This window comes from Mastigoproctus giganteus, chromosome 11 (assembly GCF_048544385.1).
Source record: "Mastigoproctus giganteus isolate SK-2022 chromosome 11, ASM4854438v1, whole genome shotgun sequence".
Taxonomy (NCBI): Eukaryota; Metazoa; Arthropoda; class Arachnida; order Uropygi; family Thelyphonidae; genus Mastigoproctus; species Mastigoproctus giganteus.
In genome coordinates, this window is record NC_143585.1 from 8,316,792 (window position 1) to 8,335,219 (window position 18,428).

At 40.1% G+C, this 18,428-nt stretch overlaps 1 protein-coding gene across 2 annotated transcripts in view; it reads left to right on the plus strand.

Annotated features, from left to right (window-relative positions):
- LOC150077677 (alpha-tocopherol transfer protein-like) overlaps window positions 1-18,428 on the plus strand; it is a 73,747-nt gene that overhangs the window by 4,658 nt on the left and 50,661 nt on the right. The window lies entirely within an intron of this gene.

An 18,428-nucleotide genomic window follows, 5' to 3' on the forward strand; every position in this document is an offset into this window, starting at 1 on the left:
TAGGTTGGCTTTCTCCATCTTCTGTTTGTTTGTGGAATCTATGGTGTATCCAGCAAAGGTGATGGGGACTCCCTTTGCAAGCTGGTATAGGATGGAGGACCTGCAGAACATGGGTACTGACTTTTCGGAAAGCTTGGGTGATAACAAAGAATACAGTTGTTTGAGTGGTATCAATGGTTCTTCTGTTTACAGCAGTTATGGATTTGTGGTACCATATAGGTGAGGCATATGTAATTACAGGGATGAAGATGGTTTTGTAAACGGTCCAGATTATGTGTACATCCTTGCAGACCATCTGAATCCCTTTATGGTCATCGTGCATCCACAGTGCAATGGACTATTGCACTATTGCAATATTCCAACAGTACAATGCGCCCCACAGAAGCCGTGGTGACTAGAACATAGTTGGAAGAGCATTCCGCAGATTTTACCACCATGGAATAGACTCTCCGTTCACCGGACATGAACTCTGTGGCGCATCATTGGGATGCTGTGGAAATTTCCATTCGAGCTTTGGAGGATGGAAACTCGAATGGAAACTCCTGCCCACCTGGCTACGGAGGCGCCACATATCAGGCGTCTGGATACACCAATCACTTTCATACCTGCATTGCTGACCCATTACACACAGCTTGGTTGGCCATACCCCCCGAACGGTTCTGACATCTTGTTGAATCTATGCCACTTCGGATAGCTGCTGTATTAAGGGCAAAAGGAGGATCTACGAAGTATTAGGTAGGTGGTCATAATTCAGAGATCACTCAGTGTATCTCTATTGGGGATTACCTGACTTCTAATCTCTCTTGGCACAAGCACATTACAAATATTGCTTCCTCTTCATCTAAAAAACTGGGTTTCTTCTTTCTCTCTCGGCGTTAGTTTTCTTCCAAACTCTGTACAAATTGCAAATCCGCTCTATCATTTACATATTTATTTATTTATTAAATCTGTTTATTGCTCTGCTGAAGATCCACCGCATGGACAATAGTAAGCTAGAGGGGTGATATTTACATTCAGAGATTAAGTCAGGGACATGTGTCGGGCGGTTACATGGAGCACATGTATGCTTAACCTGAAAGGTACAGAACTTAAGAGTGTTTATTATTTTACATACTTGAAAGTTGTGCAATACCGAAGTGCCTCGAATTAAAGGATATTATTTTCTCAAAGGTGCTGTAAATTACAAAACCATGAGAAATTTGTACATAATATAGAGAAATGAGGCAGTCCTTCACCGGTTGTTGCCCGTGGTATCTCTTCAATCTTGCCTATCCTAGTGCTCACAGCCAGGCGACTTTGGAGTAGTAGATTCTAAGAGAGAGGACCAGTGATGGCTTCACTTTATTTTATTTTTCATTCATCTTTCATGGGATGCACCATGGAATAGACTCTCCGTTCACCGTGACAATTTTCCTTCTGGTGGCGTCTCATAAGTGTACGTTTGCATGTGTGTCCGTCAGCTTCTGACGTCTGTATATATGCTGCTCGCAGAATCTATCCAGGACGATGGCTAGATTGTTCATGAAATCTTCCGTGTTTCCCGGGAACATGCGTCTCAATACTTTCAGGTTATTCAAACTGATTGTCAGTGGGAGCCTTGGGTCCATTTGATTCCTTCCGGCAATGCGAGGAGTTTTTATTAGATTAGTAATGTCAGGGGCGTCGAGTCCTCTTGTGATTAGCCTGGTAAGTGTAAGAAGGTTTTCTGCCACAATCTGTTGTTTCCATGGGATGACTTCCAGATTTATGTAGAGCTGGACCCTAGAAATTGATGTATTGGTTGCCAGTCCACCAGTTGAGTCATTTCAGGAGCCAGTATTCCAGGCTAAGGAACTTGTTGAAGTGTATTGTGGGAGCAGTGGACCAAATGGTTTCTGCATAGAGAGGTATGGGATAGATCCATCGGACAACATATTTCTTTACCAGTTCGGCGTCATGAATTCCCGTTAGTTCCTGGCGGATCGCCCACATAGCGGAGTACATTTTGGTTTTTGTGTTCAGGAAGTGAACCTGGAATGTCAGCCCCTCATCCCATACTAATCCGAGATCCTTGTATGTTTTAACTTTCTGAATGGGTGATCCATTGATGGTAAGATTAATGTCATTGCGTGACTTCTTCCAGGTGAAGGACATTTGAGCGCTGTCTTTATTTGATTAATCTGTAGTCCGATGGAAGCCAAATATTGTTGGAGGTTATGTATGGTTTTACTTGCCTGCAAGGTAGTGCTAAGAACCTGAGTTTGGTCAGAAGATTTGATATAAAATTTCAGGTCATCAGCGTATGATTGGAAGTCAGTTTGAGATGCCAGGAAGGGCTCCAGCGCTGCGGCAAATAGGGTTGGTGTTAGGACTCCCCCTTGTGGGACACTCCTATTAGTAATGCAAGTTGTCTGAAATCTGCGATGTGATGTGATGAGATGTCTATGCTCCATGATTGATTTAATGATACTGAGAGTCCTTCAGTGATGTTGAAGTACTGCTGGAGAATGGTGATTAGAGCTGTTATGCCTATTTTATCATAGGCCACTTTCATGTCAAAGAAAATAACATCAAACTGTGTTCTGTTGTTGAGGGCTTTCTGGATTCTGGTAAGGGTGTCCAGGAGGTTGCTGCTAGTAGAGCTCCCCTTAATCACGGTATGGAGGTATGGAAGCCTGTGATTGAAACAGTGGTCTGCAATGGTGAGCTTGATTGCTTTTTCAAATATCTTGAGGAACCCACGCCGATGACAATAGGCCTGAAATCTTGAGGCCGCTTGGGGTCTCTGCATTTAGGGACTGGCCGAACAAAGTATGTGTTCCAGATATTTGGAATCTCTCCACTTTCTAAGATTTTATTGAAAATATGGACTAGGGGGTCTATAATATATGAACTACAGATTTTGATTTGAAACAGAGGAAAAGTCTGCTGACGAGGCTACTAGAGACGGTCGTTTTCAAAGCCGCTAAGTGGATTTTTGTTAATTATTGTTTTTCTAAAACTTTTGATTTAAATTTAGTAGTATAACATTATTTTGTGATTTTCTGATTAATTTGGTGTATTTATTCCTTACTCGGCCTTGTAATTGCATAAAAGTATCGGTAAAGGTTTCCACGTGTTTCAACTCCGCTAACCGTTCGTAATTTTCCCGCCTTTGTGATACGATATACCGTACTAGATAGCGTTAGTTGAACTTCGTTAGCAGTTAAATTGTACGTTTAAATAAATACATATAACGACTTAGATTACAAACGTAATATAATTAATTTTATTTAACATAATTAATTATACATATAACCACTTAGGTTACGTAACATAAATAATTAGTAAAAACAAATAATTAATACATAACTTGATACGAAAGTTATATAAAGGGATTTCGCAGATAACACTCGTTACTGAAACGTAAATATTTCGTAGATAACACTCGTTACTGAAACATAAATATAGCGTTATAACTGTGTTTGGATACAAGTTTAGGATTTAATTTTGTACAGAAATTGAAATTTTATTGAAAGTAAATCTAAATCATGACTCAAACCAGAGCAGCAAAGCAAAGGGCTCAAGCTAATGGGAATGCTGTGGCCCAGGGGAGAACTGAGGGGGGCAGTTGTCCTCTGAATCACAGCCTTGTAAGATGCACTATTTGCTTGATGTTTGCGGAGCAGTCAAGTATGGGACATGATACTGCCATGGGGGATGTCTTTGTGTGTGTGCGATGCAAGGAGTGTACGGAGATAAGGCGAAAACTCAGCGTTGTTATGGGCCTATATGAGAGCTTGAAGGATAGGGTGGATGCCTCGAAGGATTACAAGTGAGGGGCCCATCAAGCTCTCAGCTGCCCACACCAATGCCAGAGCTTGCACTTGGTCATCGCGCAACACAGCGGCAACCCCCAAGGCAGAATGCGCTGGTCCCAAAGGAACTAGTAGTTGTTGGTGACTCTATTGTCAGGGAAACGGGAAACATGCTTTGTAAAAAGGATAGGTGGAATAGGACCAGGGTATGTCTGCCAGGGGCAAAAGTTGATGACGTTGTAGAGCGGATATCATCTTTTAAGGGCACAAAAGGTGATATAGTTGTACACGTTGGCACTAATGACATTAAGAGTAGGAGACCGGCGGAATTACTTGACAAGTACAGGTCACTGATGAAAAAAAGCCGTGAATTAGGGTTGAAATTGAAAGTGTCTGCAATTCTGCCCAGACACGATAGGAGGGAGTATATGATGAGAGCCCTGTCAATCAATTCGGCCCTGGAAAGATTGTGCAGGGCTCAACGGGTAGAATTTTTTTCAGCCTGGTCTGTACTTGTTAACAGGAGAGACTGCTTCTACAGGGATGGGATACACTTAAATAGAAAGGGTGCAAGAATGTTTGCTGATGCTATCGAGGCAATGTTAGGTGGGTCGGAAAACTGCTAGATTGGGGGGATACAAGGACTAATAGATTAACAGTAGCCACTGGCAGAGGTGAAAGTGATTCTTGCACTGCTTCTATTGGAATGAGCCGCAGCCTGGAAAATAAGATGCAGGATATTTCAGAGACTGCTGGGAATCATTGGGGTACAAGTAAACACATGGGTTGTGTTAGGGTAGCTAAGAAAAAGAACAGGTGCATGTATACTTGTGTGTACACCAATGCTAGGAGTTTAGTAAATAAATTTGATGAATTTGAGGTATTGCTCAAAACATCAAAGGCAGATATTGTGGGGATTTCAGAGACGTGGTGTCACACAGATATAAGAAATGCAGAACTGGAATTTGGGGAGTACAATGTGTACAGAAAGGATAGACAGGATAGGAAGGGAGGAGGGGTTATGCTATTAATTAAGAAACACATAAAATCCAAGGAAGTGAAGCCAGTCGACATCGCTGGACAGTGCAGTGTCGAGTCAGTTTGGTGTGACATAAGCATTGGGAGATCAAAATTGAGAGTAGGAGTGTGCTATAGGCCTAATGACTCTGATGAGTATAATAAGAAACTGTTCGGAGAAATAGAGTGGGCCAGTAAATCAGAGAGTCTTATAATGGGGGATTTTAATTTCCCAGATATTGACTGGAATTTGGGGGCTGGTCACTCACACAGTAGCAAGGCTTTTGTGGATTTATTGGATGATTGTTTTCTACATCAGCATGTTCGGGAGGCAACTAGAGGGAGTAATACTCTTGATTTGATTATCAGTAGTGATTCTTCATGCATTCAGAATCTGCAGATAAATGAACCACTTGGTGGCAGTGATCACAGTGTGCTGAAGTGGGAGTTACTCAAAGAGGTAACTACCATTAGGGGTAAAGGGAAGGGGTATTGCTTTCGTAAAGGCGACTACAATGGACTGAGACAGTATTTAAATTCTATACAGTGGGATCAACTGATGATATTGCCAACAGCAAATTCAAAATGGGAAGCATTCAAAGAACTTATCGTGGAAGCTACTAGGCTTTACATACCAACTAAGAAATATTGTTCAAGGTTTAGGCCTAAATGGTTGTCAGATGAACTAATGAGGCATATGGCAGAGAAGAAAAATGCATGGGATACATACAAATTAACACGTGACACGGATGCCTATGATAGATACAAGTTGATCTGTAACCAAGTTACAAAGGAGGTTAGGCAGGCGAAGGCAGATTACGAGAGATCCTTGGCAAGGGATGCGAAGAAAAACAGCAAAGAGTTCTTTACTTATGTAAACTCTAGAAGGAAGGGGATGAATCAGATTGGTCCACTTGAGATCGATGGGTCAACTGTTGATGACCCTGCTCGGGTAGCTAACAAACTAAATGAATATTTTGCATCGACATTCACACATGAGGAGTTATTCAGCGAGGGGAATGCCAGAGGTGTATTCAACTCTAGCAGTAAGCTAGAGAATCTTGTAATAACTGAGAGCAAAGTGGAGGAGAAATTGTTGAAGATAAACACAAGAAAGGCACCTGGGGTGGATGGGATCTATCCAGTTATATTAAAGGAGGCAGCAAAGGAGGTAAGCAAACCCTTAGCCATAATTATGAGAGCTTCCTTGGACTCAGGGGAGGTACCCATTGACTGGAGATGTGCAAATGTGACCCCAATTCACAAAGGGGGATCAAAGGCTGACACAAGTAATTATAGACCTGTGAGTTTAACTTCTGTTCCCGGAAAATTAATGGAGGCACTGGTGAAAGAAGCACTGCAGGATCATCTAGACAAGACTTCAGTTATAGCTAGGACACAGCATGGTTTTGTTAAGGGGAAGTCTTGCCTGACCAATTTGATTGGATACTATGATGCAGTCACAAAAGAACTGGATGCAGGGAATAACTTTGATATTATATACTTGGATCTTAGAAAGGCTTTTGATACTGTTGCACATGGAAGACTGCTGCACAAATTGGAGCAGTGTGGCATTGGAGGCAAGTTGCTGCTATGGATAAAGGGGTGGTTGAGGGGGAGAAGACAGAGAGTGGTAATCAATGGACACTGCTCATCGTGGACTAATGTTATTAGTGGAGTCCCTCAGGGTTCAGTATTGGGGCCTTTATTGTTTTCTGTATTTATAAATGATATTGATGATGGTATATCAGGCTTAATGTCCAAGTTTGCAGATGATACAAAGGTTGGCAGGGTTGTCAAGGACACTACTGACACTATGCTGCTGCAACAGGATTTGGAAAGGTTGAGCAGATGGGCTTCGAGGTGGCAAATGAAGTTTAACATTGACAAATGTAAAGTACTACATATGGGAAACAGCAACCCCAGAGCAACGTATCAACTCTGTGGTACTACACTGACAGTGGTAGAGAATGAAAGGGACCTGGGGGTGGTGGTGCAGGCAGATATGAAGTTCTCTGAGCAGTGCAGACGAGCTGCAAGAGTAGCTCATGGTGTATTGTCAATGATATATAGAAATTTTTCTAGCAGGGATAAGGAGGTGATTATTCCCTTGTATAAGGCAATGGTCAGGCCACACCTAGAGTACTGTATACAGGCCTGGAGGCCTCATTTCAGGAAGGATGTAGAGCTGCTGGAACGAGTACAGAGAAGGGCAACTAGATTGGTGAATGGGACAACGGGGTTCTCTTACGAAGAAAGGCTTAAGTTTTGCAAATTACAGTGTCTGGAAACTAGGCACCAGCGGGGTGATCTGATAGAGGTGTACAAAGCCTTGAATGGTTTGAGCATGCTCAATGCTGATGGGATTCTTCCTCTAGCTCAGAAAAATCACCTGAGAGGGCATAAATTCAAATTGAGGAAAGACAGATGTAGGATAGATGTGCGGAAATTTGCCTTTAGCCAGCGGGTGGTTGGTGGGTGGAACAGACTTCCATCCCTTGTCGTGGAAGTTGATAGCCTAAATAAGTTTAAGGCTCAGCTGGACAGGTATTTCGAACGAACAGAGGGGTGAAGTGGAAGTGGTTATTTTTATTTATTTATGTTACTTTTTTTTTTTTTTTTTTTTTGGCTGATGCTGCATAAGCTTGCTTTCTTGCATCAAATGCCTCTACTAATGCTAATGCTAATGCTAATGCTAACCGGTCGGGACCCACAACAGCTTTCAGTTGAAGTTTTTTAACGATCTCCATCAGATGGTTTCGGGTTATGGTTATGAGTGATATTGAAGGTTTACAAGGCGGGCCAAAAAGTGGAACAGAGGGTTGTGCATGTGACTGGTCGGTCTGTTGAAAAGTGAACTCAGTCCGTTCTTTAAATATTTCTTCTTCATAATGATTTGCTTATGGCTCTGTTTCTGGAGTCTTTTAGATATTTTCAACTTGTTCAGGGCAAGTTGGTTGCAGACAAGTCGTTTTTTGTCTTAAGAAGTGAGCTCTTGCCTTTTTATAGGCGCTAAAGTCTTCGACGTCAGCAGATTTTCTCCATCGCCTTCTGCTTCTGGAGGAAAGTTTGCTTGGTTGTTTGGTTAAACCATACAGAGGTTCTGGAGGTGATGCGTATTTCTTTTGCAGCTCCCTCTTTGGCTATTCCATAAAGCTCTTCGGCTAGGTGGCTTAGGGCTACGTCAGGAGGGACAGTAAACAGGTGTGTCCAGTTGAATTCTCTGAGACGTCTGGGGATGATTTCTGGTTTCAGGAATTTTATAGAACATTTTACTCCCATTTGTGGCGGCGCTCTCATAGTCTTTTCAGACTTCTATACTCTGTTCAAGGGAGGACAGTTAGGTTAATTAATGACACATCTATAACAGAGTCTCTCCATTCACTGTTTCATAGACGTAATGTTTCTGCTTCATGCCTTTCCTACAGATACTTCCATGAGCACTGTACTTCTGAATTGGTTTCTATAGTTCCTGCTCTCTCTTTCTCTCTCTCTCTCTCTACCAAACCACTGTGAACACGTGCCATAACCAGTCAGCATCCTTTTATTGTCCACCTTCAAACTCACAGAACCAACTTTGCTTCCTCCTCATTTAATCCTTCAACTTTCATTTTCTGGAACGACCTCTCTTCACTTGTATTTCCGGAAAACTAAAAATTACTGTCTACAGAAATTGAAGTCTAATGTCAACAACCGGTCCGAACACGTGTCGCAACCAGGTAGCATCCTTTTATCTTCCAACTTCAAACTCACAGAATCAAATTTCGTCTTCCTCATTTATTCACGTAGCTTCCGTTTTCTGAAACAATCTCTCTTCAGGCGTATTTCTTGAAAATAAAAAATTACAATCTTCAAAAATTCAAATATAATGTCAACAGTCGTCTTCTCATCTTCTCAATCTTCGACCCACGCATGGTACTAAGTACTACAGGTTCTTATACCTTTCCTGTTGGAGGCTTTCACAAAAAAAAAAAAAAAGAAAGAAAAAAGTGAATGATTGTACATCTCTGAATAGCGCATTCCATCTCATCCTACTGATTCTCAACTGTATTGAGATCTGATGACTGCGGTGGCAATCAGAATAAGCTGAATTCACAGTAATGTTCCTAGAATCAGTTCTTTACCATTCTATTGTAGTGACATGGCACATTATCTTCTTGAAAGAACTCTTTTGCTATGGATACACTGCAGCCATGAAAGGATGCGCCTGGTCAGAAATAATTTCCAGATAACTGTTGCATCTAGAAGTAGATTCACAAATATCATGGACCCAGAGGGCATAAAGAAAGGGCCCTATACTCCAGTACACTACCACCACCAACTTGCATTGCTGACGCCTGGCAGAATGATTCCTTAGACTTGTACAGTTTTCACCATATTAAGTTTTTACCATCTTCTTGAAAGAGCAGGAATTGCGATTCGCTAGACTATGCACCGTTTTATTTAATTCTCCACTGTTTAGTGAATTAAGGCAAGATACGAAAACTATGTTTCTGAAATACCCTCTAGATTACCAGGACTCGACAAATCAATCAGCAGTGTAAGGCCCATAATTTGGTATGACCGATAACTGGCGATTTTTGGCAGAGGTCCTCTTCAGTTAATTAGCATTTCTTTTAAAATGAGGTGAGCCACTGCAGTAGCCCACAGCGCATAAACACTGACGTACGGTGAAACTGCACAAAACCAGACTGGACTGTGTTCTCTCCACTCGTCTGATCACAACAGAACAGATTAGTTGAACAGTTAAAACTCTGCTCTGCACCGCACTATAGTAACTCAATACCTACGGTCTTTGGAATTATTTCAAACCTAGTTCCAAGCAAAAAGTAGTCAACGTGGGGCCATGAACCGGATCCAAAACTGAAGTCCAGGCAGAAGGGGTCAAATGCAGTTAGGGCAGCAAATATCCTGGAGATGTTAATTTCATAAATATCATAGAAAATAAAATATTTTTAAACAAATTATGTAATTGAATGGAAATATAAATTACTCTAAATTCTGTTTACAGCTAAGAACATGTACTTTATTCAGTCCTCCAGAACGCTGTTCGAAAAATCTCTTTCAAATTGAACGGGTTACTCAGTACGATTGTCTCATTATGGTCGACTTCAACCTACATTTTTTAAAATGGAACAGTCCACCGGTAATACAGCACATGGAAACAATTGTTTTGAACAAACTGCATTATTGCTACTTATTCCACTATGTCTGAAAGAGGAGGGGCTACAATGTCCTAAATATCTGGTGTATCGAGATTGCTCCAATAAGCAAATAACGTTCGACCAATGGCGACCCTGTTGTCTTTTTGTTTAAATTTTATACGATTATTATTATTATTATTATGAAAACTCCAAACACAAGAAGTATTAGAACCTACAGTACTTAATACCGTGCTTGGGTTGGACGTTGAGAGGACGAAAGAAGATATTCGTTGAAATTAGACTTGGACTTCTGTAGACTGTAATTTTCAGGAAATACGTACGAAGGAAGGTTGTTCCAGAAAACGGCAGTTGAATGAATAAATGAGGAAGATGAAAAGTTGGTTTTGTGAGTTTGAAGTTGGACAGTAAATGGATGTTGGCGGTAGGTGTTTGGACTGTTTTGAAAGAGACAGCGGGAATTATAGAATCCAATTCAGAAGAACAGTGCCCATGGAAGTATCTGTAGGAGAGGCAGAAACAGTACGTCTATGAGACAGCGAGTGGAGAGACTCTGTAAGAGATGAGTCATTAATTAACCTAACTGCCCTCTTCTGAATGGAATCAAGAAGCCTGAAAGAGGTTTTGGGAGCACCACCCCAGATGTGGGAACAATATTCCGTAGCAGGGCGGATTTTCGATTTATACAGAGTGAGCAGTTGTTTGGAAGAAACGTAACGCCGAGAGCGAAAGATAAAAGCAAGTTTTTTAGAAGCAGAAGAAGCAATATTTGTAATGGGCTTGTGCCAAGAGACATTTGAAGTCAGGGTAAACCCAAAAGAGATCAATCATTGTGTCACTAAAGATAAGCATAGGAGCAGAAGAATCCTTTTTGCGAGATATAAGACAAAACAGAGTTTTAGAAGGGTTGAAATCAACTAAGTTGTCTTTGCCTCAATGGAGATTGGCATTTAAGGAATTCGTAGCGGATATTCGAGAAGTTGAAGCTGCTTGAGCAGGGCAAGGTTTCGCAAAATGGAAAGTGGAATGCAATGTGTTATCATCATCAAAACTATGGATAGGATTTCCAGTCAATGGAAGAAGGTCATTAATATACAAGAGGAAAAGAGTGAGGGAAAGAACTGAACCTTGGAGGACACCAGCATTAGTGAAGAAGTTAGAAGAGAGAGAGAGAGAGAGAGAGAGAGAGAGAGAGACATCTACCATCGTCTTTTTTGAGCAGTCAGAGAGAAAAACTGGATAACCAATTACAAAAACAGTTGGTAAACCATAAGATGGAACTTCTTTAGAAGACCTTTATGCCAAACATGGTCGAAAGCCTCTGAGATGTCAAGAGCAGCTGTTTATGTTTCAGCGAACTTTTCCATTGCATTTGTCCACATGTGGGTATCATAAGCCAAAATATCACCAGTGAATGGACACTGACGGAATCCATACTTGCGATCATTGATCAGACGGAAGGTTTCTAGATAGTTTAAGAGTTGGCGGTTAACTGATTTCTCCATTACTGTAGAACGAGTAGAAGTAATTGCAATGGGACGATAATTGGATGGGAGGAATTTGTTATCCTTTTTAGAAACTTGCTGGATATGAGCAAATTTCCAAGAAGTTGGAAAAACACCTTTAGAATAAGAAAGAAAGGGGGGGGGAAGCAAAGAACTGGATTAAGTTCAGGAGCGCAGGTTTTGAGAACAAGTGGAGAAATACCATCAGGACCTGGAGCTTTCTTAGCATCAAGGTTCATCAAAATCCTTCTGACATCCTTTTCAAGGAAAACTACAGGAGGCATCGAATGGAGTGTGCTGGGAATGGTGTGAGGTGTTTTACCAAGATACTATATATATATAATCTTTAATATAAAATCACGGAATTGACTTTTCCGTGTTGCTCATTTATTCCTTCTACTTCTGGAAAACTTTCCTTCGTATAAACTTTCCGAAAATTATAGTCTAGTGGAATTGAGCTGTGATATCAATAATTATCTTCTGTCTTGTCAATTTTCAATGCGATCTCATGCAGGGTACTTAGTACTGTACTTGAGTTCTTAAGTACTGTAGGTTGTCATATCTTTTGTGTGTGGAATTTTGATAAAAAAAAGTAGGCACCACCCGGCGTACATAACGGAGGCTGTTTGTTCCTTATGGGCGTAAAAAATGTGCAGTAATAAACATGTTTTCGCAGATATTCACACATTGATGCACTTCAACTTGATTTACAAAATTATCCACCTCAGGTGTAGCGCAAGCACATTTGAAATGCGACTGTCCCTCTGTTCTTTCCCTCTGTTTCTCTGTTCTCTCCTCTACTACAGAAAACTAGCAATGAATTAGTTGTGATATTTAGTAACGCTGTCTTCAACTTGCTTGGAATAAACCAAGTGTAAATATTTTAAATTTAATTGACGATTACTTTATAGCAATCGGTACTGTATAGAAACTTGCAGATCCTAAGATACCTGCAGTTTCTGACCTTCAGAATGTCACACGGCCTTCATTAGATGGGAGCTAATTAAGTCCTTGCACGCGAAGACATTTTTGGCACAATTTTCTACACTTCTCTTCCGGGAATCTCTTCTTTTATTGAAGGCACCAGCCGGATATCTCTGGATGAGGAAATTGCATTGCAGGCCCATTAAAAACGATGTCATTTGGGCTGAAGAGTGACTTTTCCTAATAAACAATGAGGCTTTCAAAGTGGAGGAAATATAACAGATTATGACTTTTTTTTCGGTTTGTTTTTGTAGGAAAATTTCAAACACGAAAAAGGTAATACAAACTGACCGTTGAGAATGCAGAAGTACTTGCCTTGAATTCCCGTAGATTGTAATTTCCAGAATATACAAGGAAAGTTTGTTCTATGAGTTTGAAGTTGAATAGTAAACTGCTCAACTGGTTGAGAAAATAAGACAATTTGACCTTGATAAGCCCATTTTGACAGAGGTTACTAAAACTAAATTTAGGCTTTATTCAGTATATTATGGTAATTTTTGAGGGGAAAATTTTTAAAAGTAATTCACTGGCGCTTACTTTAATATTTTTGTTATTTAAATTAGAGTAATAGAGGGTGTCCGGCGGTGGATGTGGGCAATAATGACTTAAAACACAAAAGAAATTATTAAGAAATATAAGGTCATGCCATATATTTCTTAAATTAAGCAAGTACTCGTAGAACCTAACCTCATTAAAGTTTGGTCCTATTAGTACTTGCTTGCACCCGTAAATTGCCTTATACACAGAAAGAAATATTGAAATAAGTTCAAAAACCATGAGGTGGTAGATGACTCTCATCGACCGGTGCAATACCACCACTTTGCTTATTGGAGGCTTGAAGTGGTGAAACCCATGTTTAGTCTCTAGAGCAAAGTTTCCGGCATCCCCCCCATACTTTACTTTCAACCCATGCACGGTACTAAGTACTATAGGTTTTCATACATTTCGTGTTTGGGGTTTCCATAAAAAAAAAAAAAAAAAAGCAGCCATATTCCACTGGGAATTTCGTTTAAGCAGTTATAACGGATGCGTTAAGGTTGTAAAAAGTCAAAAAGATACAGAATTTAATTTGTTTTATATATTAATGCTGGGAGAACTGTAAATAAATTAAACCAATTCGAGCCCTTGATTAGATCAATCAACACAGATATAATAGGATCAACGGAGATATGGTACCATCCACAAATAGGGTTGATTTTATTGTTGTAGGGTGTTTGGCGCATCGACTTAGTCCATATTGCGTCGTATATAATATGTCTGCAAATTGCGCGTGCAATGAAGCTGAGTACAAGAACTCTAGCAAAGGGAGCTATAAAATGGAGACAAAGAGTTTTTTTCCTATCTGAGTACAAAAAGGAACAGAGTGAATTAAATAGATTCCTTACTTGATGGAATTGGCAAAGCTCAGCAGAAGTGACATATGAACTGATTAGGTCCTTTGCAATGATCTTTACAGTTCAAAGACCATTCGAAACACGACAGATCAGTGACAAGGAGTCAGTGTACTGTAAATTATGTAAAGGATATACCATCCAACCATCACTCACCAAGAGAATGGAAGAGAAGCTGAGAACTACACAGCGAAGAACGTAACGAATTATAATGGGAATCAGACTGTCAAATAAGAAGAGAAACACATGGATTAGGCAGCAAACTCAAGTAAAGGATAGTCTTATCAAAACTAAAGAACAAATCGTCTTTGGCAGGACACATAGCTCGAAGACATGATGAGAGATAGACTAAGAAAATAACAGAATGGTACCCAAGAAGTGCTAAGAGAAAACCTGGAAGACAACAACGGAGATGAACAGATGAAATTCATGAGTTTGTGGGTAGTAAATGGATGGCCAATGCTCAAAACAGAAGGAACTGGAAAGTTGTTGAAGAGGCCTTCATCCTGCAGTGGATTGAAAATGGCTGATGATGATACCATCCAATGCTAGAAGGCAAGGTTCTAGCATTGGGTGGTATTCATAAAAAAAGGTTACACTGAAAAAATCTAAAAAAAAAAAAAAAAAAAAAAAAAAAAAAAAAGCGGCATGTGAGTTCATCATTCCATTGAGAATGTTAACCAGATCATCATTAAAATCCGATTTTCTAGTCCAGGGGAAATCCTTCCCCACAAGATTGGAGAAGCGCTAATGTCTCTCCCCAGTCCATGAAGGAGTTGAGAAAAATGTAGAGGACAACTGTGGAAACGGTGAGTTTGACTTCAGAGGTGGGTAAAATCATGGCGCGTCTATTTAAGGATACAGAACCATCTCGATAGTAACAGTATCCTTAATGGATCACAGAATAGGTTCCTGAAAGAGAAGCCTTGCCTGACTAATTTAGTTAATTGTCATTAAGAATCATAACACAGCCGGATGGAAGAAACAACTTTGACATTATTTACATTGACTTCATTAACGCTTTTAATATGGTTCCCACAAAAGGCTATTGCACAAACTGGAACAAGATAGGAGACAGAGAGAGTAGTCATAAATGGACATACCTTAGATTGGATCAGTGTAGTAAGTGAAGTCCGTCAGGGATCAGTATTAGGGCCACTTATCTTTCTTATTTTTCTTAATGATATTGATGTGAGTGCAGGGAAAGTTGTCAATTTTCCTGATGATTTGTAGATAGGTAGGGTGTTTAACCACCTTTCCTATTTTGAAATCATTAACAAACCACTTTGCTTTAAAATGATTTAGATTGGTTGCACAAATTGATTGATTGCACATGTTGCACAGATTGGCTGACGGAATCATCTCGACAAGAATGGGAGAGTCCCACAATTCCCTTCTTGACTTCGCAATTGGGGAATGCTCACTAACCTATGTAGTACTGGATGCAACCATTTCTGATCATCCATCTTAATGGTAATTCTTAATGGTCCCATCTTAATGGTAATTGAAAATGAAGAAATTGTGGAAGAGATCATGCACACTCACAGATCTGTGACTCCAGGCTCTCTCAATCAGCTCTGTTATGATCTCCAGCAGTCTTCGTGGGATGGGCTGATTGCTACAGATGATCCTGAAATTGCGACGAACTTCTTCTTTCAGCATATCCTAAATAGTTACGAAAAATGCGCGTCATACAGCAGGATCCCTGGGAATAAAAAGACCACTAAGCCAAGGCGGAAATTATGCCCATTTATGTCAAACAAAATTTGTAACATGCTAAAGAAAAGGGACAAACTTGCAAGAATTGCTTGAGAAACAGGAAAGGAGGCGGATAAAAACAAATACACAACGTACAAAAACAAAGTGGACAGTCTCGGATAAGCTACTACCTGGAAGAAAAACGAAATCACAGAGCTACGTTGGAGATGTAGTTGAGAACGAGGTACTCATTTCGGATGACCAGGAAAAGGCCGCAGCCTTCCGTAATCACTTTATCTCAAGTGTGAATAACTTTTTTAAAGATGAAGTTGACTATAGAGATAATGCAACGAAGGAATTTGTCAAGCACTCAATGAGGAGCTCTTTTTTCCTCGCTCCGCTCTCAGATCAAGAGATTTTAGAAGCAGGACATCAATTAAAAGAAAAGGGAGCCCTTGGCTTTGATTAAATATCTCCTACTCTGCTGAAAAAGGTCCTTAACTCAATTCTAACACCACTGAAGTATATTTACAATCTTTCCTTTCAATCTGGTAAATTCCCGTCTCAATTCAAAAAAGCAGTCATTGTTCCTGTTCCTAAGGGGAAAAATTATTGTAACTCTATCAACAATTTTTCGTCCAATAGCTCTACTCTCAGTTTTTTGTAAAATTATTCGAAAAAATTCTTCACGGCAGATTCATGGGCTTCCTGTAAGTCAATCAGCTCATCCACCAACAACAGTACGCTTATCGTTCAAAAAGATCCACTGACCTGGCAATTGTTGACTTCTGCTCTAGGATCACACTGGCTTGAAAAGGGTCGCTATGCAATAAGCACTGTTTCTAGACCTATCAAAAGCTTTCGACTGCATAAATCATGATATCCTACTCAACAAGCTCAACAATCTTGGCTTGAGAGGAAAAATTAACCTTCTCCTTGAAGACTACCTTACTGATAGGCCATTTGTCGTTAAAAGAAACCAGTCTTTTTCAGATATTTCTTATTTCTCCAGGGGAGTACCTCAAGGCTCACTTCTCGGACCTATCCTATTTGTTCTTTACATTAATGAATTTCTTTGTCATATTCCATCTACCCACTTAGTAGCGTATGCCGATGATGTCTCCATTCTAATCACTGATAAAGACCCTAACCAACTTCAATGCAAGATCTCTGCCATGCTCTCTGAAATGCATAGTTGGCTTCAAAAGAATCAGCTTATAGTAAACCCAGAAAAATCCAAATATATGGTGCTTAGGACGAAAAATAAACCATTAAATATCGATTTCGAAATAACATACAAAGGAAAACAACTCGAAAGGGTGAATGATACCAAGTTTCTAGGAATCTGGCTAGATGACAAGCTGAGTTGGGATAAACAAATGATCACCTTACGAAAGAAGACTTCGTCACTAGCAGGAATACTCTCCCGAGCCTCTGCCTGGGTACCTCCTTCCCTTCTCAGACTAGTATTCCTTTCTTTAATACAGCCTCATTTCACATATGGAATCATCTCATAGGGTACGACCAGTCAAGATAACCTTACGAGAATCAATTCAATTGTCAATCGATGTGTTCGTTTAATTTTGGGCCTTCCCTGGAATGCATCGGTGAGTTCGAGATATAAGGAAGCGAGACTCTTAAGCATCTACCAACTGATACAAAAAGCTGAGGCGGTCTTTGTCTACAATGCTTTGAAAACACCAAACTTTCCTCCTCTCTTCAGATCCTTTTTTATAACGATAGAAGAAGAAGGAATAAGATATAATTTAAGAAATGAAGCGAACCTGAAGGTTCCACTTTTTAGAAAAGACATCGGTCAGAAAAATATAAAATACAGAGGCGCAAAAACCTGGAATAATCTTCCTGAAAATATCAAAAATGCCATTTCACTAAACAGGTTCAAGAAGCTCCTGACTAAACACATCACCAGGGATGTCTGATCTAAATCACCTTCCACTCAACTCCTGAACTTTCCACAATGCATACCAGTTTAGAAATTATGTAAACAAGTTGAAGGAATAGCTGTCAAAAAGCTTGTAACACTCTACGCAATTATTTCTTTTTTTTTTTTTTTCTTTCATACTTGTTATTGTAAAAGTACTCGCAATGTAATTATAAGTACTGTTGTTAACCACGCGACATGTGTGACTGTTTAAATACGAAGTCTCTGTAATGGAATGTAGAAATATGTCCGATTCATGGTGTATTTGGTTTTATTGTTATCTTTTTCAAAGGGAACACCCCCTAAAAAGCCTCTGGATTATGTGTTCTCTCTCCCTTCTTGCTGTTATCTCCCAACAATTGTAACACAAAATAGGGATAAATAAATTATCAAATTATCAAAAATTATCAAATGGTTGAACAAGTAAAAATTCGCTGATTATTAGTCCACTAAGTCCACTGTGGTTCTGTCTAGTATTCAACCTGTTATCCACCACGCTTAATGGCAGCAACTATGGATATAACCTCAAAGAAAGAAGAAAACACCTGTACGCCCTCACCCACCTGATGTACATGGATGACATCAAGCTCTACGCGGCAACCGAGAATCAACTCCAGCATCTTCTCTGGATCACCAAAGAATTCAGCAAGGACATTAGGATGAAATTTGGTCTAGACAAATGGAAGACCCACGCACTGCACCAGGGAAAAAATTAGTCGGCCGAAACTATTAGCTGATGACTGGTAAAGAGATCGAAGCAGAAGGGGAGACCTACAAATAGGGTTGATGCAGGCTCAGCAGTTAGAGCAGAAGGAAATCAAGAAGTGCCTGACCAAAAACTATCATCAGAGACTTAGAAGCCTGCTGAAAGCAAAATTGAAAGAAGGGAACACAGTTAAAGCCATAAACACCTATGCAGCTCCAGTACTAACATGCTGCTTTGGAACTATAGA